Genomic DNA, 25,814 nt, shown 5'->3' on the forward strand with positions numbered 1-25,814 from the left:
CTGTGGGTACGAGTACCCCACTTTGGGAAACACTGCATTGCATAAAAGACATATTGTACATAGTAAGGATGGTATTATATTTACCTACTGGTAACGGAAGAAAAACAACAACTTTTTTTTTTCTGGTATATTACCTTCTACAGCCGGCGGACAACGGCTTTGTCTGCATGAGATGCGAAAATATAAGTAGGTCACAACTGGGTTTGGGTTCTCGTGTAAAACACTGTGCTCATTCTTAGTCTTCGAAATCAAACATAGCCAATAGCTAGTAACATTTAATGTATAACATTTCAAAAACTAAGCACAATCTATGCACATATTATTATTGTTTACACATATTTTTTACATAGCTTATATAAACTCATTTGTCTGTCTGTCTTTCTGGTAAAAAAAGTGTGTACATGTAATTTCTCTCGCACAAGTATTCATTGACATAGACAAGACATGAATCAATTAAAAAGGTAACCAATTTGACAATAATTACATAACATTATTTCTTTTAATAGCAACAAGAGAAACTAATACTTTAGTATTCACAGATATGGCTAAATGTTTTGGGGATATCGAAACGGCTCTAAAAATTATCCTAGAAAGTTAATGTATACCTTTGGGAAAAACAATTACTAACTTACGGGCTTCTCAGGGAAATTTCTGGTCTGACCTTGATAATTGTTCAAAATATAAGCATCTTAAAATTAAATTTGGCTTTATTTTGAACACACCTCAATGGGAATTCCCGCTTAGTCCAGAGGAGCACATGCGAAGTGCTAAACAATATTGGAAGACAACATCTTAGCACTCGACACAAACATCAGAATGATGCGACCCTTGGTCACAGCGAGTCCTGGGCTCTAGCTTCAGAAATATTTAATAAGATCATAGCCCGAAGGGGGAGGGATCGGAATTTAGTGACTGATTCTTTGCTTTGATTTTGTTTATTTTAGGTGAGATTTTAATACTAAACCATCACTTGCCCCAGCACAACCAAGAGGTTTTGAGTTTAAAACCCCCTACCAGGGGGTTTTGAGTTTAAAACCCCCTAACAGGGGGGTTCGAGTTTTAAAACCCCTACCAGGGGGGTTCGAGTTTAAAACCCCTACCAGAGGGGTTCGAGTTTAAAAACCCCTACCAGGGGTTTTGAGTTTAAAACCCCCTACCAGGGGTTTTGAGTTTTAAACCCCTACCTGGGATTTTTGCAGTAAACTCCCCCTCTTATATAAAAGAAAAAAAATGCAAACGAAAATCCCAATTCCAAGAGCACAGTTAAGGAAGATTTTGATTTTAAAACCCCCTCTAAAATTTACGATAAACCACCTCTTCAATATAAAAAAAATCTAATTACGCACTCAAAATGTTATGAGCGTAGCTAAATGGGTTTCGACTCAGTTTTGAGTTTAAACTCCACTTCAGCAGGGTTTGAAGGTAAAAAAGACCTCTTTAATAATAAAAACAAAGCAAATTATACATTCAAAATGTTATGAGTGTAGTCAAAGGGGTTTTGAGTTTAAACTCCCCTCCAGTGGAGTTTGAAGCTAAAAAGTACATCTTCAATATAAATAAAAGCAAATTACTCACTCTAAAATCTATGAGAGTAGCCAAAACGGTTTTGAGTTTAAACCCCGCCAAGGGGGGGGGGGTGGTTAGAGGCAAATTACGCACTCAAAATGCTATGAGCGTTGCCAAAAGGGGTTTTGAGTTTAAACCCCCATTTGATGCTAAAAATACCTCTTCAATATAAAAAAAAAGCAAACTAAACACTAAAATTATTTGAGCGTAGCCAATCCAATCGGGGGTTTTGAGTTTAAACCCCTCTTCTACAAATGACTTTTTTTATAAATTTAAAACCTCTCCAGATGTTTTTGAGTTTAAGATCCCCCCTACAGAGCGTTTTGAGGTGGAAAACCCCCAACAGATGATCTTGACGATAAAACTTCTCTTTTCGATATAAAATCTAACTACAGTCACTTAATTCCAAAAGCGTATTCAAGAAAGGTTACACATTTCTACCAGTGGCGGGACTCCATTAATAAACTGCAGTGAATAGTCATCTGCCAATATTGAAAAACACTAAATGTAGCTCAACAAAAATGGCTAAGACAGATTTTAGGAGTTAGTTATACAGATCGGGTCTAAATCAAGGAAATCCTATGCCGAACTGGGAGTCGACCCCTTAGTAAGATTGTGAGAGAGCGACGCATGACGTTTGCGGGACATGTATTCCGACAAAATGAATTACACATAAGAAGAGTTGCAATGATATCCTAGTACAACTTGTCGCCACTCATTCATGGAGGTCCTCATGGCAGGTGGGAAGAGGCTTCAGACATTACCAGTGACAGATTTTTATAGAATTTTTATACGACTTTCGAAAGAATGAAGGGTCAGAATGTAATAAAGATTATGTACACACACATACACATAAATACATATAATTTTTTTTCGCTGGGGGGGGGGGCGGGGGGAGAAAAAAAATCCCCCCCCAAACCACCCCCCCCCCGAAAAAAAATCCTGGCTACGCCCATGATGCTAGGTATCACTTACAACTCAGCATTACAAAAATCCAAAACAGGATCACAATGGTTATTGGGCCCCATGATGACCTTCTGATCATTGTCAAAGAACGCAAATCAAGATTACTCCCATATCACAAGGCTGGCAAAAATGCCTTCCTGCAGGGAACAGTACCAGGGAAAAGAAAAAGAGAGAAGTGATGGGATGACGGCATCAAAGAATGAAATGGCGTCAATGACTAATAATGGCAAAAGACAAGAGGAATGGAGAGAGATGGTAACCAGATCATGTGTGGTGCCCCAACGGTCCGAAAGACTAAATGACAGGTGAAGGTGAGGGTGAAGGAGGTCAGAATCTAAGAGAGGTATCACTGTCCCCCATCAGACTTACCTGTAGGTATCTCAGGCACATTTTCGTACAAATATTTATCACGTGATCCTCCTGAACTGTCGGTGCTTGGAACCAGGGAAGATAATCAGTCTTTAATCGACACGTTATTTGAAATAGAGCAGAGATAAATAACATCTATGTGCATGAAATTATGCATTTATTGACAACCAATGTAAATGTTCATAATCAGGAATATATAAACAGGAAAAAAAAAACAGAACGCAATTGGCGGACATCATCACGAAAGAAAAAGAGAAAGAAAGAGAGAGAAAGAAGAGGGATGAATAGAAGAACACATTTCTATCTTATCACAGATCATCTTCCTTATTTCTAATAGAATTCTAAGACATGCGACTTTTAAGTTAGTGTGGATAATGATCGTCGTGTTACAATGAAAGTTAAAGTGTAGATTTTCCAAAAAGGGGGCCACTATTGCTATGCTAGGTATCTTCATAAAAAAACAGAACAACTTGTGTGCACCCTTAAGCAATGCTTAATCCAAATTCTCAACTCTTTCCATTGTGACACCAAGTAGCTTATAGTTGGCAACAGTGCTATTTTAATAAGACGAATTTAATTGATTCATTCTGTCTATTCATTTCCTGTTTTCATTTTCTTTTTTCTTTCTTCTTTTTTTAGATTCTACATATGGCTAACAAATTGCTTCATATTGCATTCCTTCATACATGTTATGATGAACGCAATAGGGATATTTAAAATTAAAGTGCAAACAAGGAACAGATTACTCTGATTAACTTTTAGTATCAAAATACCCATAATCCTTTGGTATTCTTAAGTACTATGCATCAAGCTGATGATACTTTTAATAAATAGTAGAGACAAAAAAACAAACAAAAAAAAACGAGGATATTAACAAATAACATAAAGAAAGGTTTTTTTTAAATATCAATTCCTTCTTCATGAAGCTAATGGTTGTCTATCTTTTGTCATTTTATGTATTTCTGGTAATTCTCTAAGATTGCAAGAGACTAGGATTCGTTCCAGTCAGATTGCGCAATTAATTTCTTTTTTAAAAGTCCAGCTAAATGTCTACATAGGACTGTGTCTACAATGCGCATGTAAGTCGCCGCCGCGAGGGTTGTGGCCGCCTGCGTGCGAAATTAAAAAATGCCACCCCCCTCCCCCTTTCCTTTTTTTTATAGAAAAAAAATGTATTATTGAGCCGGACCATAGACCAAAAGCGCTGGAAATCTCTTTTAAGTTATACAATGGTTTAATTTAATAATGTATACACCTTGAATTAGAGCGGGTCCTATGAAAGTGCGGGTCCAATGAATCTATATATATAATTCTCTTCTTCGCTCAAGAGTTTGGACGAGAAGAAGTAAAGGAAAGATCACTCTTTTATTTCTGATGTTATAAGTTATAAAATGGTTTAATTTAATAATTTACACATAGAATTTGTGCGGGTCCTATGAAAGTGTGGGGCCCACTGTGGTCGGATTGGTTGCTGTGGCCTATGTCCGTCCCTGCAAAATAGCGGCGTATGCTACGCCGTCGGTCGACTAGTTATATATATATAGATTTAAAAATAACATAATACAAATAACCTTAGAATGTATTACCAAGCTAAAATATCTACAGTATGTTTTTTTTATTTTTAGATGCCTCTCTGTGTGTGGTGCCCCTCTGAGAGTGGCTCCCTGTGCATCGTGCCCCCTTCGCCCCCCCCCTCCGCCCCTTCACTACGCCTCTGATCAAATGCGGAGATACCTGCTGAAAGCCAAATTTAATTTTAAGAAGATTATATTAATAAAAAATTATTGTAAAACCAGTATTTGTACTGTGTGGCCAATCATCTCTAACATCATGACATGAATCGGTACAGTATATCAGTGACCAAGCCGGCCCTAACATTTGCGGGGCCCTATGCAAAATGGATTGCGCGGGGCCAGTCAGTGTAGGGAAGATGATAAAAAGTGAAAAATAAAATTTCGTATTCGTAAATAAATTCGTCTTTGCATTACATTTTATTAAATGAAAGATGAAAATGCAGTTTGCTTTTTATCGCTCGTAGTATTGGCGTTTTCTATATTGAATAACACCCCAAAACGACAATTTTGCCTTTTTTTTTTACATTTTTATGAGTTTTCATTAGATTTTAATACTTTCAGGAGATTTCCATGACTTTTCGTATACTTTGCAATTTCAGGAGATTTCTAAGATCTCCTGGAAAATCAGGAGGCCATGGGAATCCTTATTGTGTTATAATGGTTTCATTTAATAATTTACGCCTAGAACTAGCGCGCGGCCTATGAAAGTGCGGGGCCCACTGCTGCCACATAGGTTACAGTGGTCTAAGGCCATCCCTGACATCATCTAAATCAATGCTGTCTAGTATCTTGTATCTGACATTAAAGCCATGCTGCTAAGTCTTTCTTGCGTCATTGTTCTCCTTTTGATTAAAATGAGCTTGGAGAATCACAGATTCAGAAATGTTGTCTTTGGAATTATGTCCAAGAGACGTTTCTGCATGTTAAACAGACGATCACTCATTGTGGCTGTGTTATCATAGGTTTGACCTCTGCACAGAGTTTTCAGAACAAGTTGTTCATAATGTTTGACTTCACAATTTCAAAGTAACCAATGAATGACTCTTTTATTTTGAAATTCTCGACATCCAAGTAACGAACTATAAGAGATACTTGTACTTGGTGAGAAATAACATTTAACGACTATAATGATAATAACGAACCCTATATACCGATTTACTCACTGAGAGTAACCCCGCACTGAAAGAGTTAAAATTAATTAATCTATGTGGAATACATGCAACAGGATCATTAACTTATATAACAACGTGAATAGCAATAGTACATGGCAATTGCGTAAAATGTAATATTTAATGTTCATTAAAAAAATTCTGACACTCATTTGGGGGTGGGGGAGGGCTTCCCTCAAGTGGGGGCACAGGGTAATTTTCAAATTTGGACCCACCCTCCCCAAACCCTATCTACACCACTGCTCCAATAATTTTTTTTCAAAAAGATTAACTGTCAAATGTCTAGGGCTTCTTTTTAAACTTATGCACAATTTGCAAGCTAATTGGAGAGATCTTTAAACAAATGTTTCATATTATGGTTGTAAAATACGACGTCATTTCCTTGTTTACCAAATAAAATGTCTTGTTGTTTTTTTTCTTAATAATAAATGAATTAACAGAAAGGAAATGGCCTGCTTGTTTATGCAGTTTTTATAGCCAATAAAAAGTAAACTTCAATTTTGAACTGCTGTAGTCTACAGCGCCTAAGTGTTAGCTAATGACTGTGATTTATTTCTTTGCTGTAATAATAATAATAATATGTAATCATCCTTAGTGTCAGCGCTTGAAAAAAAAAGTTAGATTAAGAAAATTAATTCATTTCTATAATAATAATAATTATAATAACTGCACGCCTTCAGCTATGAACTAGTTTCCTTACTACACAAATACGACTCCGATGCAACCCCTCTGAACCTACACAATTTTAATGTTAATGTCGGTTTGGACGACGTCGGGCATGAGATTCTTCAATGGGAAGAAAAAAACTTCCACGGAAAATTCCCGGCTTTATTACATAGGGACAACATCGACATAGCTGCTTCCTTAACATGGCTCAAAGCAAGTCATCTCTACCCTAAAACAGAAATCTTTGTTACAGCAATACAGGACAGAGTAATTAGTTCAAAAAATTACGAGAAACATATCCTAAAAATATCCTAAAATGCCGGAATTGTGGGTGAGTCGATTGAACACATTATGGCAGGATGTTCAGCCCTGTCAGAATCAGCCTACCTAGGTCGCCATAACCAAGTTGCAAAGCTTATACACCAACACTTGGCTTTGACACAATTTGATCAGTAAGGATACTCTTTACTATAAATACTCGAGTCTACTGAACATCTGCCGTACATGCCTATTCTGACCGACAAAACGGTAGATTTTAATCGCCCTGATCTGCTGTTCGTTGATAAAAAACAAAAAAACGCTACCATTATCGACATCGCAATACCACTGTCACATAATTGAAGAAAAACTGAGACAGAAAAACAAAGAAAATATGAAAAAATAGGCTTGGAGATAAAGTGTCTATGGAAATTATCCAAAGTAACAATATACCCCCATTGTTATATGAACCGAGGGGATAATAACAACTGACCCCACAGATACCTTCAAGCAGGGTCGGTCTTAGGCCACTGCAACCTCAGCGACCGCAGTGGGCCCAGCTCTTTCATAGGCCTCGCACGAAATCTAGGTGTAAATGATTAAATTAAGCCATTGTAACTTATTATTAAAGGGTTCCTGGATTTTTTTGAAATTTTAAAATATACACACACAAAAAAACTCACGAAAATCTCCTGAAATTATCAAAATCTTCTGAAAACTCAAGCAAATCTCTTTAAAAACAGACCAATATATCATTTCGGGGTGTCATTTGATTTGAAAACGCCAATCTAACTCGCGATTAAAAAAAACGGCATTGTCAGTTTTCATTTTATAAATTTAATATTATTATAAGGCGAATTTTTAACCAAAACAAGAAGTTCAAATACTTCAGTCACTGGCATACAATAATAGATCCAAATATATCTCGACCTCATAAAAAATACAAAACAAAAGCGATATTATGCTAGTCGACATGGCTAGTCGATAGTGAGTCTGGAAAGGTAGATCTGAATGTTTATCGGCTTTTTGTGGGAAAACTACTATCTACTGTAGATGGCTCGTTAAGTTAATTTGACAGTGATTTTTAGAAAAGTATGAATAAAATGCAAAGACGAATTTATTTTCTAATACAAAATCTAAATTTCACTCGTTAGAAAGACTGGGCACCGCGCAATCCGTTTCGCATAGGGCCTCGCAATCTGTAGGACCGGCCCTGCCTTCAATGCCCTTAACATTCCTAGAACATCCTCGTTGCCTGACAGAGGGCGGGACTGCTGCAGACCTGCCACTTCACCAGAAAATTCCTCAGTGGAAACTGTTAAAGGGACTACGATGAATTTTGTTTCCTTTTAACGAAACTCGACCCTGGCTGCGCCAGAGAATGAATACTCGTTCTTTTCTAACATAATAATAATAATAATAACATTATTATTATTATTTTATTAATTAATTTAATTAATTAATTAAATAGTATTAGAACTGAATCAATGTACTATAACCATGCAATACAACTGTTATCAATACAAGTATTTGAGAGGGTGAGATTATAGACCTATGTATATATAGACTGGACCAACTAATTACTAATTGATTTTATGATGCACCAGGTTTTTACTGATAGAGTGTAAAAATAGCTATACCCCTTTATCTTTTATGAGCACTTTATAACACTTTCTCGGGATTATTATGGATTGAAGCGGTCCTATTAAGGTAGGTGACCATTATGATCATTATATTTTCAATACCTCTATTCAAGTCACTCCTTCGTGGAGGGTGTACGCTGATCTTGAATACTGCTCTAACGATTTTCTTTTAGAAGTTTAACAGTTGTTGTATATTGCTAGGAAAAGAATTAGTAGCTCGTTGGCCACATGGGGATAACTCTAGTTTGAATGTTTTCATTTTTCAGTTATTTTTTTCTCAGCGATATACATCAGCTGTTTAATTTCTAGGAAAATCGGTTAGAGACATTTTTGAGGTCAGCTGTCCAGGTTCTTGAATCCAGGTTGCTGGATGACTTGAATAGAGGTATTGTAAAAAAAACTTGTAAGAGACTCAAAGACTTGTGTCTGTGTAGGTGTATTTGGGTTGCGATGTTTGTATGTATGTTTGTGCACATGCTATGTGCAGTGGTTTTTAAAAGGCTTTGATGTCTGGTAGCTCCATGTCTATAAATAGAATGCTCGTCTAGTATTTACCACACAAGACCAGCTAATTCAGGTCTAAACTAGATCTAAACAACAAACCGCTAAAGCTTATTTTACGACTGCTCAATTGGATTCAAGATCAGAAACAAACAAAAAATGCGTTCAGACCCTCCGCCTTTCCCCCTCCCCTCCAAAGAAATCACTCCACACTAAAAACATCTCGCGTTGTTTAGAAAACACTGGCAGACGACTCAATTGTCGTAAAACTGTTGAACAGAAAACAGAAACGATCTTCAATCAGTTCTTCTGGAGCCCACTCCATTGTTCTACCTCTAATAATTGTAGAATATTCGTGTTACACAAATAACAAACTAGTGTTTAAGAGGGAAGACATATTAGGAACTCCATTTATTACGTAAACACAAGCGGTGTTGCACTGACGCGCTAGTGTGCAAATGTACATATATTACTATTATGTTACATCTCTCTTCTTTAATTTAGAAAATCTATTTATCAGAATAACTAACAAACTAGTCAACTAAAAAGTCTAATCAGTTCATCACAAATCAAGTCTCTTGGGTTTGTTAACTATTCTGCCTGAGCGTGTTACATAAGGTTCATTTGGTCTAGAGGTGTTAGAAGAAGCAGTGTGTAGTGGCGGCTCAAAATCTAGTGTAGTTTGTAATCTTGGACTCTCTAGATTTAGTGGTTCTGGTTGTTCTGAGATGTCATCTGGAAAGTCATAAATATTGTCAAATCTGTTTGCTTTCTCAGAAGACTTTCTGATGTGTATTCTGTTTCTTCTGTAGACCTTATTTCCACTTTTGACATTATACGATCTAGGCTTAGAATGCTTCGAAACTACTGTTCCTGGTTTCCACTCAGAATTAAGTTGCATTCTGACTGCCGTTCCGTTTTGTAGTGGATTATGACTCTTAACTCCTTTCCTCTTATCATAACAATGTTTCTCAGACTGTTTCTCGGAGTCAAAGTGTTTCTTCACCACCTTGAGATCTGGTGTCTTGGTAGGTATTAGCGGTTCTGACACATTTTGATTCTGTTGTTCAGCACACCTGCTACAATCCCTAACTGTCACTTCAATGTCTGCATTCATGCCTGGCCAATACATGACTTCTCTGGCTCTCTGCTTACACTTGACTATTCCTAAGTGAGACTTGTGAATCAGATTTAGCATGTATTTACGTAAGCTTGGTGGCATGACTATTCTCAGACCTTTGTATATAATACCATCCGAAGTTGATAACTGGTCTCTTGAATCCCAATACGGCCTGACTTCAATTGGAGTCTCGCTTCTTGTGTCTGGCCAACCAGTCATAATTACTTCCAGAAGCATTGAAAGTTCCTTGCTTGTACAGTCTTTAATTTCATTGTATTTCGAATCACTTACAGAGATCATATGCACTGAATCATCTGTAAATTCACATGTCTGTGTATCAGTATTTGGTAGATGTGCACGAGAAAGTGTATCGGAGATAAACATTTCCTTGCCTTTTCTGTAACAGACTTTCAGATCATACCACTGCAGTCTTATTAGCATCTTCTGTATTCTCATTGGTGCTGACAATAGAGGTTTCTTGAAGATTTGCTCCAGAGGTTTGTGATCATTATAAACTGTTACTTCTTTACCAAATATGTAGCAGTGAAATTTGCTTGTACTATACACAATTGAGAGCATTTCCTTCTCAATTTGAGCATATCTTGTTTCTGTATCGGTGAGAGCTCTTGATGCGTATGCAATTATACGACCTTCCTGGAGTAATACTGCTCCCAGTCCATCTGTACTTGCATCACATTCTATCTCTACGTTCTTGTTGACATCATAATATGCTAAAACTGGAGGGTTTGTACAAAGATGTTTCAATTCTTTGAAACTCTTGTTTTGTTCATGATTCCATTGAAATTCTATATCATCTTTTAGAAGCTTTCGTATTGGAGCATCTGCTTGACTTAGATTAGGAATAAATTTTGCTAGGTACTGAATTAAACCTAGAAATCTTCTGATTCCATCTTTGTCTTGAGGAGCTGGCATGTCAATAATTGCCTTTATCTTTGCTGGATCTGGTTCTAAACCTTTCTCTGACAAGATATGGCCCATATAAGGTACTCTGTTTTGCCTTATCTTGCACTTGTCATAGTTCAGCTTTAGATTGTACTTCGTTGCTCTTTGCATGACTTGTTTCAAAATGTGATCATGATGCTCAACATCTCTACCAGCTACTAGAATGTCGTCTATGATGACATATGCTCCTTCAATTCCTTGAAGCATTTCATCCATAATTCTTTGGTAAATTTCTGGCGCTGATTTGATACCAAAAGGTAATCGTAACCATCTATATCTTCCCAGAGGTGTGTTGAAAGTTGTGAGAAATGAAGATTCTCTTTCAAGCTTTATTTGCATAAACCCTGACTTGGCATCGAGAACTGAGAATATCTTTGAATCTGGAATATTAGTGATCACATCTTCAATAGTTTTCATCGGGTGATGTTCCCGTCTGATTGCTTTATTGAGATCTTTTGGATCAATACATATTCTAACTTTGTCATTCCTGAACGAAACAACCATGGAGCTAACCCATTCAGTAGGTTCATGTACGGCAGTAATAAATCCATCAGCTTGCATTTCTTTAAGTTTTTCTTCAACTTTATTGCGTAGAGATGCTGCTAAGCGACGTGGTGGATGAATAACTCCTTTAGCATTTTCCTGTAACTGAATCTTGTATTCTCCTGGCAGTGTTCCAGTTGTTTTCAGCATTTCAGGAAATTCTCTTTGTAACTCGTCTTCTGCCTTGGATTCTATGCTGTCTATCCGTTGTAGTAGTCCTAAACATTCTGCTGTGTCACCACTCAAAATGTTCTCTTGACTAATGTCTACTACCTCAAACCTTGCTTTCACCTCTTGGATATTATTTTTCAAAGGTAGCACTACTGCTCCTAAAGTCTTAATAACATGATTAGAGTAAGACTTGAGCGACTTTGCTGAATAAGCAAGTTTTACTTTGTCTTTGAGCTTTTCAAACTCTGACTTGACAAGAATGTTACATCTTGCACCAGTGTCGATACGAAAAATTAATGTCTTGCCATGCACGACTAGTTTTACAGTCCACTTGTCTTCGACGACATTGATGTTCTCAATATTACCCTTTCTATACTGGCTACTTGCAGTGCTAACAGGTATAATATTTTCATCACTGTGACTGTCATCTTCTACTAGATTGACGTTGCGTCTTTTTCTGCACATTTGAAACCAGTGGTTTTTCTTCTTGCAGAAATTGCATGTGGTTCCTATTGCTGGACATTTTCCCTTTTCGTGGTTCTTGCCGCATTTACTACATAATTTATCTGAGTAGTCTTTAGACTTCTGCTTGAGTACATTGTGTGACCCTCTCTTGATCGCTAGAACTTCTTGGCCCCTAAACATTTTCACTTGGCTTTGCGACATCTCATATTGTTGTCCTATTTCTATAGCCTTGTTAAGGGTCAACTTCTGTCCCTGATCAAGAAGTCTTAATTGTACCTTTTCGTGTATGACTCCACTAATGATCAAATCAATAAGCATATCGTCTGGGTTGTCATACTCACAGTCCATAATGAGAAGCTTTAGGTCTTTAACAAAGTTATCAAAACTTTCTCCTTCTACCTGCTTTCTCTGATGTGCTCTAAATCTAGACACTCTTTTATTTTGTCTTGGCCTTATGTAGTCTTCTATTTTCTTTAATAGCAATTGCGGATCTCCCTCTTCACTATCAGTAATATTTAGAGTTTTGTAAACTTCACGGCCTTGTTGACCTATCCACATTCCCAGCCATCCGGCTTTTTGTTTACTATCGGCACCAGCTAACGGTCCTTTGAAACAAAAGCTCACCTGCTGTTGAAACCTTAGAAACTCTTGATACAGATCTTTAGCATTCCAATTCAAGATTGGTTGCTCAAAATAAAAAGAAGCCATTATTAGATTAATAAAAACCTTTGTCTGGACAGCTTTTCAAGTTTTATTCTGACACCATGTAGAATATTCGTGTTACACAAATAACAAACTAGTGTTTAAGAGGGAAGACATATTAGGAACTCCATTTATTACGTAAACACAAGCGGTGTTGCACTGACGCGCTAGTGTGCAAATGTACATATATTACTATTATGTTATTACTATTATGTTACAAATAATAATCTCTTTTTCCCTTTCCCCCTAAATCTTGCTAACCATAGATCTAACTTTAGCCTATCTCTAGTCTTTGAGTAAGCAACGTTTGTCTCTGGTGGTTGTAATATGGACTTATTACGTCATTACTTTCTGCTGTCATTTACGCCATTTCTTTCTGCTCTCATTGACGTCATAACTTTCTGCTGTCATTAAGTACAAAACATCTTTTCTCAGTTTATGTTTTCAGTACATTAGAAAACAGTTGAGAGAGAAAGTGAGTAGAGTCGAGGCGGTCACTTTTCGAGACAAAATAAATTATGTTTAGAGAGTACAAATTGCTTCGTACTGTAATAATGGCGTTTGGAGGGAGGTCGGCTTGTGGTTGTTAATAGTTTGTAGTTTGTCAATGGCAATGTTTTCGATTTCGAAGATTAAGGAGTGCAGTGTTTCACATGACTACGCAAACCCAGTTGCGACCTGCCTATGTTTTCCGCATCTCGTGCAAACTAAGCCGTTGTCAGCCGGTGGTCTACTTAGATTTTCTTTTCGTCTTCTGTGTCTTCTGAAACTCATAGCTTCTGGTATTTGTGCTAGAACTATCGAAACCGGCTTTTGTAAGGGTTGCATTGCAAACAGCATACCCATGACTGGGGGACGCCTCTGAGTTTGTGTCAAAACATAAACTCTGTTAGTAATCTTTTGTGTGTGTTTTTTTTTTTAGTTCTGCAAGCTAAAATAACATTTCAAATGGAAGTCTCACCTAAACGCATAGATTTACATCTATCATCAGTTACCTGGGGATATTGACAGAACGTCATGTTGTGTTTGTGAAGTAAACTGACCTATATATTCATTAGTAGTTGAAAAAGCAGCAAACTCAGCTTTTAAAACCTCCCGCTTTTTATTAGAAATTTAAATTTACATTTAACTCTTTCTCTCCTAATTGACGACACCGTCGTTGATGTGACCACATTAAATTATTATTTTATTTTTTTTTAAGACATAAATTTGTGTTATATAAAAAGAGCACATATTTCCATTTAATTCTATACCAAATAAAATATTTTTTGACTAAAAAGTTAATGAAGTTTAATCCTAACAGGGAAGTGAACAATAAATGAGCAAATGTATAATTCCGTCGGATCATGGGAAGTAAGGATAGAAAGAGTTAAGAAATTCTTTCAGAAATGAAGATAATTGAATCCTGGCCCAAACCTCCTGCAGGATGGAGGGGGAGGACGTGGGGGGGGCGGGGCGATGTTTGTAGTTTGTACATCTTGACATCAGTCCGTAACGCATACCACACGGCCATCATTTTATTATCTTCATGTCCCTGTTGTAAGTGTCCACCACTCCTCTAAAACATGATTGTAACAACCAAGAATTGGAATGTATAAAGATAGCCGCAGTGTATATGGATCATGAACACGTCCCTGACAGAAGAACAATTTCTTCATTCTGTTTCAATCAACTCTTCCCATCGAACCTTAATTAGTGATATGCCCACCAATGTTGGAGTCATGAAGATATTTCTAGTTTCGGACTAAATGTTTTCTGCCAACATTTCTCAAAGGAGTTTATATTCTCCGGCTGGAAAAAGTTTATATTCTCCGGCTGGAAAAAGTTTATATTCGCCGGCTGGAAAAAGTTTACATTCTCCGGCTGGAAAAAGTTTATATTCTCCGGCTGGAAAAAGGTCATATTCTCCGTCTGGAAAATGTTTATATTCGCCGGCTGGTATAAGCTTACATTCTCCTGCTGGAAAAAGTTTATATTCTCTGGCTGGAAAAAAGTTTATATTCTCCGGCTGGAAAAAGTTGATGGGAGCGGTATCCCTCCCCCGGAGAAATTTCCCCGTTCTAAACCAGGCCCTGATTTGTGTGTGTGAATAAATTATTCCAATTTATTCTTTCATTTGCAGTCCTCTCTCAGCCACTAGCGGATCTACCATAATTTCATTGACTATGCAAGGAATGATACTCTTTAAGATCTGTCTCTAGATCTATACCATCGCGCTCTACGCTGTCTTCTCCCTCAGACATATTCAGCTAAGTCTAAGCCCTCGTCTAGCTTCGACTTTACACGCCATCAGCTTTCATTGAACATGACAAGCAGACGACTCTCTTGTAATTGGTGACTGTGTCGTGTGGGGGAACTCTTCATTGCATAAAGATTGTTTCTCTTGGCTGGCGTTGACCTTGTGGAACTGGTACCTGGCACGCGTCAGCAGCAGAAACCACAAACAAATGCGTTTTGAAGTCGGAAATGTAATTCTAGACTCTTGTCTTCTGACTCCATTACTGAGATGTGTGTGTGTATTAGTGGGTATATGTATGTGTGTAGGTAAGTGTGTGTGTGTATACATATCTATTTTGGTAATACCCCCACCCCACCTCTAGTGTTTGACAACCACAACACCTCATTTTCCACAGCACATCTACACCTGTACCTCGGCTGCTCTCTCTTATCAGCATATCTTCACAGCATTTGTTTGGGTCAGTGGTTCCCAAACTTTTTCCTTAACGGAACACTTCGCACATTCTGAGTATTTAGCGGAACACTTTGCTTATTATTTTTTTAGTGAGATTCATTCACGTGATGGCCTACTAGTTAATTATTCTAGTGGTTCTTGGGACACCTATTCAGGCATCGCGGAACAATAGGGATCCGCGGTACACAGTTTGGGAAACACTGGTTTAGGACAACGCGCTCATTACTTATCGGAGTTTTCCTGATCATCTCATTTCTGTCTTTGGGTTCATTTGTAGTTAATTGTTTTCTTTTTAGAAAGAGGAAAAGACGCTATTAGTTTTGGGTGGAATGTCTGTCTGTCTGTCCGTCCGTCCGTCCAGTTCAGATCTCGTAAACTAAAAAAGATAGTGATCCGACATCATAATATTTTAGACCATTGAAAGTTCTGATGCAACAGCTACTTTTTTCTTTTCCATAAAAATACACCACTTTTACAACTATTCACTATTAATAGTAACAAACACGGGAGGCTCTTAGTATAAGAGATAAATCTCTACCATATTTTTAACACATTTATGCAAACGGTGTTAGATTTTTAGTCAAAAAAATATTTTTTTTACATTTGTATTGCTAAGTTAAGTAACTTCTGTTATACTAACTACTACATTTACAAAAGAAAAATATATTTAGATCTGTCAACCGTCTTTCTCCATTCTTCTCTGTCATTTGTCTTTGATAGAATTTTATTCTGTCCATTCTGAAAATATTGAATCCTGTCTTTTTACCTGCCTGGGTGGACCGATTTTGAGTTTGTGTTTCCACAACCTTGTAATCTTGTTTTTTCTTTTGTTTGTTTGCTTATCTGTTCGTTTAGCAGTGTATATTGTATGTTTATTTTCATTATTTGCCATTTTGTTTGTTTGTCTTTCTGATTATTCTTTCCTTTTGTGGGTTTTTTTTTCTGTTTGATGGTCTAATTATTCGTTCTTTTATTTGCTTGTACCTACATCTGTCTGTCTGTTGGGTTGTGTGGTTATTGTGTGTCTTTTTTCTTTTATTTGTTTGCCTTTTTTGTCTGTCTGTATTGTTCTTTGTCTGTTTTGACAAAGATTATATCAACTCACTTTGTCTGTGTGTCTGTGTTCACATTATTTGTATTGGATATGGATATGTCGACTGAACGGGTAATACTATTTTCACACTCTACATTTATTTTCGTGTCTAAATAAAAAAAAAATGTAAAGGGAATTTTCTCAGAGTTTGACATAGATCTAAATACAATCCAGTAGAACAGTAATACCCAAACTAAGGCCCGCATGTCTTATGTCATATCCGGATAGCAATATATATTTTATTGAATGGAAAACCTTTGTTCAATAAACGTTTGTGAAATTAGAGGATGGACAATGCTGGAGGTTATGGTGCTACACTGCTACACATACTTGACCTTATGGCTACTTCTTAAACATCAGGCTTTTTGAGACGTAGGAAATCATGGGTTTTTATAATTAGAAGCTAAGGGAGTGAACGTTTAGAACTTTTAACTTTAGATGCTGTGTTTCTTTTATCTAAAGAATTGGAAAACTGCTTTGATACGTCTTAAAGCAATGTAAAAAAAAAAAAAGACTGCATTCTATACGTTGGTTTGTTCCTTGTGCTCAGTCGAATCTCACGTGAAAACAAAGGGGGCAGGGCGTTGTGAGCAAAACGTGCGCCCGGGGCAGGGAACTTCATTGGCGCCCCTTCCCCATTTTTCATGAACATCACATAGAAATATAAGCAGCGTGTGGTGCTCCCCCCCCCCCCGGGCATTGTGCCCACCTCCCCCACCTCTCACTTCGCCTCTGCGAAGGGGTAAATTATATTAATAGAGTCACGGCACTCTCCAAGGAAAAGAACTGTCTATCAGACGTGGTGCTTAATTTGACAAAACTTTTCTCACTGTGTGTGTTTTTTTAAACTATTTATTTTATTTAGTTGGAAAACTGTGTGACTATAGCAAGGTTTGCGCAGTGCTAACTGAAATAAGGCGAGCATCTTTAAGTTCAAAGTGACACATTTTCATTACCCTAGTCTGGGTTAAGCCAACCAGGATGCGAATGAGCGTGAAGCTAACCAGAAAATGTATAAGCTTAAAGATAACCAGAATGTGAATCAGTTCAAAGCTAACCAGGATGTTAATCAGTGTAAAGCTAACCAGGCGAAAAGAAAATGTGAATGTCCTTCTTTCAAACATCTTTGGTGATAGGGACAGATTATCCTAAAAAAAGAGGTAAAAACTAGTGTTGTCAGTTAACGAGGATGTCATGTGGCCAGCACAACGGCTATTCTCCTTTATTTTCCCAACGTATGTGAACTGCCTATTACAATTTGGTAACTCAGAGGCATCGTAAAAATACCTAAGTTCAAAGTCACACCAGGATTCGAATTCAAGACCCCTGGTGACAACCACATACGACTTAACCAGGAGAAGAATGAGTGTAAAACTAACCGAGATATGTAGAGCTAATCAGGAATTGTGGTGCAAAGACAACGCAGTGTTAAGTTGAGATGAACTCCAATTGGTAACAAGACTGGAAGGATTAGTCCTCCCGTATCTCCTTGGCGAGAGACTCTGCTGTTAGGCGTAGTGCCCACACAGTCAAGTGACTCTACAGGCAAACTATCCCACAGCTCTCGGAGCTGCGGACACTGTTGCAATAGATGCGCCAATGTCTCCACCGACCCCCCACAGTGTCGGCAACAGTGTTTAGCTAGCCAGTGTCAGTAAGTTTAGTCAAACATGATGAGAAGTGTCAAACTAGCCACTGTGAGTAGTGTCAAGAAAAAAAAAACACTTAAAGTGAGTAGAAACCTAATTCACGGCTCACGATGGCTCAATTTCTCTTCTGAATTGATTATTGATTTTCTGTGGGGGTCCATCTGTTACCCTCCGCTGCCTACCACAGATACTTATTTCCGGTCAAAAGGAACTCACTTGGCTAGTGCTATAGTACTTGATCAGTAGACTTCACGGCCACAGTTGACCTGTCTTGGAAAGGGGAAAATAATGAGGGGGGCCGGGGAGTCCTAGGGATGTGGAGACCTGGGTTAATGAAGTGTCCGAACAATACACTCCCTGGTGGCCAGCTTGAATGTCCGACACTCTCTGACTACAATGGAAGAGTTTATTAACCAGTAAGAAAACTTCACCAACCTACACGACACCCGCAGTTTACTATCTTTTGAAACAGGAGAGTTTACTTTGAACTAGAATGTTCTAGATGCTTTCCTCCATCTTAAACTAAACGATGCGTTGTGTTAGCGGAGAATGTCATACTTGGAGGCGAATCCATAAATAGATAGCTTTTTGGTGTGTCCCCTGTGCAGAGTGAGAGAAATGCTGATACGCTTTTGTTTTTGTTTTAAGCTAAATGATAATTTTTGTTGCTTTTGGTAAGTTGGCAACATTGAGGTTCAATTTAGGGTCATTCACATTGTTTAGTTTATCGAAAAATTCTCCAATACACTATGCATTATATAGTATCATTATGTATCATATTCTAAGTATTACCAACTCTTTTCTCTGCCCCTCTCTATTAATTTATTACTATTTCTCTCTTTTTATTACTTTTCAATTCTTTATCTTCTCTTCCGCTAGCTTCTACTCTCTTTATCACTTTCTCAAAATTCTCTATTCTCTCACCCTCCTTCTCTTTCTCTCTCTTTCTCTCTCTCTCTCTATCTCTCTCACAAATCAAAATAAAAAAAAATGATTGTTGTTTCCTTGTATCCAAATGTATCTCCTATCCACTGAAATCTATTGCAAGGGAGAGAAATCCAATACATGCCACAATTTAATTTTTTTCTTTCTGTTGTAAATTGACAATGTTAAGATTCATGACAAATTTTGTTCTAAATTCAAAAGTTTACTTCTGGGTGGAATGGCTGAGTAAGAGGCACTTCGGACCTTCGTTCTGAAACTCCCGAGTTCGAATTCTGCTCACTCTCCTGCTGGGAGATTTAGTCAAGAATTGTTTTTTTTCTTTTTGAACAATTGTCGAAAACCAAACAGGACCGGATTGACCTCTAGACAAAACAGGCTATACCTTAGGGCCCCAAAGAAATATTTAACACCGACATATCATATCTTCACTTATAAAGGGCCTTTTAAAGTTTAAATACGGCTCTGTAAAAAAAAGAACACAACAACAAGCAAACAACAAACTCACAAGCTCACAAGGTCAACATTGCAGCCAACGAGTTCCCACGTAAAAGTCTTAATTTAATTAGAAAATTATTTGTTTTAATTAGCTCTGATCAACATCTTTATTTATTTCATCAATTTGATACATGCATGTTCTCTAAATGAAAGCCCAAATGAATCTACAGATACTACAAACAAAAGTAAACTAAAGTTCCCAATTCAGACTTTGTGGTCTCTAGGGCAGATGATGAAAAGGTCATCGGTTTCTGTTAATGATTTTGCCATGGGACCAGCACAACGACCAACCGCCTTTACTTTCCCCAACTAACGTCAGGTACCCATTAGAACTGGGTGGACTCAGAGGCGCCCGAAGATCCCGAAATTAAATTCACAGTCTTCACTGGGATTCGAACCCCGGACCCTGGTTCGAAAGCCAAGTGCTTTACTGCTCAGCAATCGCGACTTCTAAAACAAACGTCTGATATATGCTAATATGTTAATACGAGTACACCCGATTTAATCTTATTCTATTTAAATCTTTGGAAGGTTTTCTTCTGTTACAAGGAATGAGGACCATCACAGTGACCTTACTATAAGAATCGTATGTTTTGTTCAAGAACTCATGCTTATTTTTTTTTAAATTTATTTTTAATCATTCTCCCTGATAGCCAGCTCGCGTAGTTGGATTTAATTTTAAAAAAAGGGACACTCAATTAAAGATTGGCCGCGATTTGGAAAAAGGAAAACTTATTTAAAAGTCAATCAAACAAGTGGGCGGGTATTCATGGAGATAACTCTTGTTTTTTTTTAAGCCAATTTTTCTTTTTCGAAACTCAATCTTAATTATTCTCCGAGTTATTTCCCTGCACGGATAAAAAAAAAGTTCTCTCGAATTTAATGACAAGATTTTTTTTTAAACGACAGAATGAAGAGAGAGAGAGAGAGATGACGAAAAAACGAAACAAAGAAAAAGAAAGCAAACTTAAGAGAGAAGAGAGAGAGGGAGGGATAAAGAAGGAAAGAATGAAATTGGTAGAGAAAATGAGAGAGGGTTATTGAGAGAGAAAGAAAAGGGTCGAGAGACAGCGAGATGCGATAAGAGTGTAAGAGGAAGATTTTAAGAAAGAGATAGAGAGGAGGTAAGAAAGAGAGAGAGGGGGAGATGAAAATGAGAGAGAGAGAGAGAGAGAGTAGATGAGAAAAAGAGAGAGGAGAAGATGGGAAATATATATATATATATATATATATAGAGAGAGAGAGAGAGAGAGAGAGAGAAAGAGGAGATGAGAAAGAGATGGTGAGTGACAAGAAAGAGAGAAAGGAGAGAGAGAGAGAGATGAGAAATAGAGAAAAAGAGGAGAGGAGAAAGAGAGAGATGAGAGAGAGGGGGGGGGGGTTTTGAGGAGATTTTGAACGACACAAAGAGAAATGACTACCTACGTTTGACCAAATAGTAAGTTAAAAAAAAAACAAGATTACAAAGAGCGTTTGTGTTACACAAACTCAGAGGCGGCCCCCGTCGAAGTCGGATCCCTGTCGGATCTGCATATTCGCAAATAATATTTAAGAGGTGATTTAATTTTGATGGTCACAAGTAATAATGTTTCAAAGATTCATTTGCCGTAAATTTAAATTAAATAAAAAATAGTAGATTGGTTTTAGTATATTAAAACATTACAATATTGATCAAAACGTTCGGAAATGAAAATCTACACTTTTTTTTTTACACTTTAAGTTTAGAAATTGAAATTCTACATCTTAATCTAGTCTATTTTAGTCTAAACTAGATCTAGAAATTCTAGATCTAGACTCTAAAATAATTTTAATTAGAATATAAATCCAGATCTAGATATACTGTAATAAAAATCTAAATCTAGTTTTAAAAAAATCTAGATTAGATCTAAATCAAGATATCATTCCTTTTTTAAACGCGAGTCACATAACGAGGCTTAATAAACATTACTATACCGAGTTCTTTTTTCATTTCATTTGAAGAATTAATTCCATATAACGTCAGAGGGAAAAAAACACTACGTCACACGGCCTAGCTAGACTAAAAATCGCCTTCATCAATAAGAGCCATTTATCGAGTGTTCATTGACTTTGGTGCACCGAGTGCGTTCTTTAAGCATTTCATTTAAAGAATTCATTCCCTATGACGTCAAAGAAAAAAAAAACACTACGTCACACGGCCTAGCTAGACTAAAAATCACCTTCATCATTACGAGCCATTTATCGAGTGTTCATAGCCATTGATGCACCGAGTGCGTTCTTTTAGCATTTCTTTTAAAGAATTCATTCCATATGACGTCAAAGGAAAAAAAACACTACGTCACACGGCTTAGTTAGACTAAAATATGTTTTCATTAATAAGAGCAATTTTTCGAGGGTTGATAGACATTGGTGCACCGAGTGCGTTCTTTTAACATTAGCCTACATTTAAAGAGTCCATTCATATGACGTCAAGGAAAAAAAATTCCGTTACCTCACAATAGGCTAGTACCGGTACCATAAAAAAAATGTCTTTATTTACACGAGATATTTAACAAGGGTTCATAGACATTGGTGCACTGAGTTCTAATAGAATTTATTTTAAAAGGATCAAAGCCGCATTGTTTTTGCGTTTTGTCTGTCAGTCGGTCTGTCCGTCATCTTGATATAAAAAAAGAACCACTAAAAGTTATTAAAAATTGATTAACCTTTATTTTACGTTTCAAAACATCGCAATAATTTTTAGGTATGAACACAATTGAAAAGTTTATATAATAGATTGTTCCGGATATTTCTTTAAATAGTAAAAGAAAAAGAGAATTTCAGATAAATGTAATACCGTTAATTAAATTTTTTGGATGGTCTCGTATAAAAATTAGATGTACTACAGCCATGTGGAGAGATTTTCATACCTTACTTTGGTGTTTGGATTCTGTTTTCCTTAAAAATCGGAACATAATATTAACGATAATTAGATTTTTACATGTTTTAGGTAGAAAGTTAAATGTACTGTAAGAGAGTAGTGAGTTAAAATATTTTTCATAAGAATCCGTAAAAACATTATTTCGTAAATGAGAAGATTATTTGTTTATTAATTAGAAGAGGGAGTTAAAAAAAAATATTAGGCGTTAGTAGATTTTTAAATAAATTCGGAAATTTCTGGCGACGATTTGTAAGAAACAAAATCTGGAACTTTCTTTATCGATTACAAAACTTCTATGTTATGTTTTAGCAAGAAAATTAAATGTCTAAAAAGTAATTTTCAGTAATCAACTATAGTAAATTACTTTTTTTTAAAGCTCTGAACAACCTATTGTCGATATTTTTAAAAATTGTTTAAAGATGAAAATACGGAACAATTTGATATTGATAACCAAATTATTGTGACGCATTGTCAAATAATATAAGTGTAATATTAGTAAATTATGCGATTTCAAACAATCATAAGGCATAATTCATGTTTTATAAAACAATGTCCGGAACATTTTTACACTTAATGAAATATAAATCAGTATAGAGATTTTGATTTAGCATTAATATGCTATTTACATAAAAAACGGAACAACATATTATTGATAATGTGTTTTAGCAACGTTTAAGCATGGAAATTGAATGTAATATAAATTAGAAAAGCAAACAAACATTTGTTGGGGTTGATTAGTTTTGCACAAAAAAATCCGGAACAATCAATTTTTAGATACTTAAAACTATTGAGATGTTACGGGAGGAACATTAAAGTGTAAATCAGATTTTCAATAGCTTTTAGAGTTCTAGTTTTTTTTAATCTAATCGTGACGGACAGACCGACCAACAGACAAAACGCACAAAAATAATCTTCTTTTATTCGGATGGGGGCACTAAACAAAAAATAAATAAAATCTGATTTTTTTTTTTAAGTTTAAGGAATTGGTTTAGTACCTGATCATGTAGCGACGTTACGCTACTGCACGAAAATCGCTGCATAATAAGTCCATTTAAAAAAAATGTGTGTGATATTTACATACAAAATGCATTATTAGCCTTTATAAACAAACAGAAATGTTTTCTTTTAATTTTAGCAGCTAGTTGACCAGAAAAAAACATCTTTAACTATTATTTATATTTGTTGTAAACATTTCCTTTACATTTTTAAAATATATTTGACTTAGTGATACTGAAAATACACAAAAGTTGTCAATCTTTGTTAGCATATTGTAACATTGCCTCCCTTACATTTACGTAATTGTTTTAGAATTGGTGTATTTTTATGAAAAAATCGCTTGCATAATTAATTTTATAAATTAAACGGTTTGCTTTTAGAAAACCAAAAGTAGCCGTTGCACCTAAACTTTTGAAGCCGCATTTAATGATGAAATAATATTTTTCATATCTCTTCTAGTTTTCGAGATCTGAGTGTGACAGACGGACAGACGGACAGACGGACATTTTGCACAAACCTAATAGCGGCGTTTTCCCCTTACGGGGGCCTCTAAAAATGAATGACAGATGATATTATTTAAAACGGATGACAGATGATATTATTTAAAACGAATGACAGATGATATTATTTAAAACAAATGACAGATGATATTATTTAAAACAAATGACAGATGATATCATTTAAAACAAATGACAGATGATATTATTTAAAACAATTGACAGATGATATCATTTAAAACAAATGACAGATGATATCATTTAAAAAAATGACAGATGATATTATTTAAAACAAATGACAGATGATATTATTTAAAACGAATGACAGATGATATTATTTAAAACGAATGACAGATGATACTATTTTGTACATTTGGCATCTTTCCTTACAAATCTTGTGATATTGAGATCTTGTGATATTGAGATCTTGTGATATTGAGATCTTGTGATATTGAGATCTTGTGATATTGACATCTTGTGATATTGAGATCTTGTGGTATTGAGATCTTGTGGTATTAAGATCTTGTATAGATATATTGTGGCCTTAATGGCTAAGGTTCTTTTTGTCCTGAGGTCTAGCTGTCTACAGGTCTTATAATCTTCTATTCTGGTGGTCTTGAGTTGGTAAGGACCAAAAATGTCCACATTTCTGTTTCTTAAAATAACAATTCACGCCTTGTGCCCTACAAAAGATCTGTAATGTTCTATCATAGGCTGCTATCCTTGTTTCACTAATGCATTTTTCATGTGTACAATGCTGGTGTTATTCCGCTGTTACATTATACTTTTTCTACAATATAGTGTCTGAGATTATAGTTTCTTGTTAGTTGAATGTATCACAAACTGAATCAGTAAAAAAGAAAATATAAAAAATAATTTAAAAATCAATGATGAAAGTATGTTTCATGAGCGGGGGGGGGGTGGACTGCACTCTACGTTTTAACACTTTATGTACAGAAAGTCTTATAGAATATTTACATTCCAAAATTGAATCTAGCGCCTCTTTTAGTGGTCAACAATATTACTTCCCTTTCCTTGTAACTCTTTGGTTAAAGTACTTGACGTATGAAGTGCATTGCCAGATATTTCTTCATTGCATGCTTTGGTTAGACTAAAAAAAAACTAAACAGCTTTTTAAAGTGCTTGGAAACATTTCCAACTTGTTTATAATGACCGAGACGGGAGAATGATTCTACATGGTAACTGGCAAAAAAACAAAAAAAAGAAGCTGAATTAAGAGAACAGTTTTATAACTTTCATTTGGAGAGCAGGGGCGGATTGGCTATTTGAGACATTCGGGAAAATGCCCTGTGGGCCGACGCTGAATGGGTCACTTTGAATGACAGTAAGTCCGTAAATGATTTAAATATTTTCCCTTTATATGGCTATTGATAAAGATATTCTACGAGACCTTGATTTGAATACAGTCATAAACAGTGTGTCAGCGACTCATTTGTGGATGTGCTACGAGACCTTGATTTGAATACAATCATAAACAGTGTGTCAGCGACTCATTTGTTGATATTCTACTAGAGAGAGACTTGATTTGAATACAATCATAAACAGTGTGTCAGCGACTCATTTGTTGATATTCTACTAGAGAGAGACTTGATTTGAATACAATCATAAACAGTGTGTCAGCGACTCATTTGTGGATGTGCTACGAGACCTTGATTTGAATACAATCATAAACAGTGTGTCAGCGACTCATTTGTTGATATTCTACTAGAGAGAGACTTGATTTGAATACAATCATAAACAGTGTGTCAGCGACTCATTTGTTGATATTCTACTAGAGAGAGACTTGATTTGAATACAATCATAAACAGTGTGTCAGCGACTCATTTGTTGATATTCTACTAGAGAGAGACT

The 25,814-nt window shown here is 36.2% G+C and overlaps 1 protein-coding gene across 5 annotated transcripts in view; it reads left to right on the forward strand.

Moving 5' to 3' along the window:
- The window catches only part of LOC106078545 (uncharacterized), a 171,731-nt gene that overhangs the window by 137,809 nt on the left and 8,108 nt on the right, over nucleotides 1-25,814 (forward strand). The window contains exon 1 of one of the 5 annotated variants that reach the window (XM_056037953.1): nucleotides 8,214-8,278. The exons of the other annotated variants lie outside the window; for them this stretch is intronic. The gene's annotated coding sequence lies outside the window, so the exon portion shown is untranslated. Of the gene's footprint in view, nucleotides 1-8,213; nucleotides 8,279-25,814 lie in introns of those variants that run through there. 5 annotated transcript variants of the gene reach the window in all.

Source organism: Biomphalaria glabrata, chromosome 8 (assembly GCF_947242115.1).
Source record: "Biomphalaria glabrata chromosome 8, xgBioGlab47.1, whole genome shotgun sequence".
Taxonomy (NCBI): domain Eukaryota; kingdom Metazoa; phylum Mollusca; class Gastropoda; family Planorbidae; genus Biomphalaria; species Biomphalaria glabrata.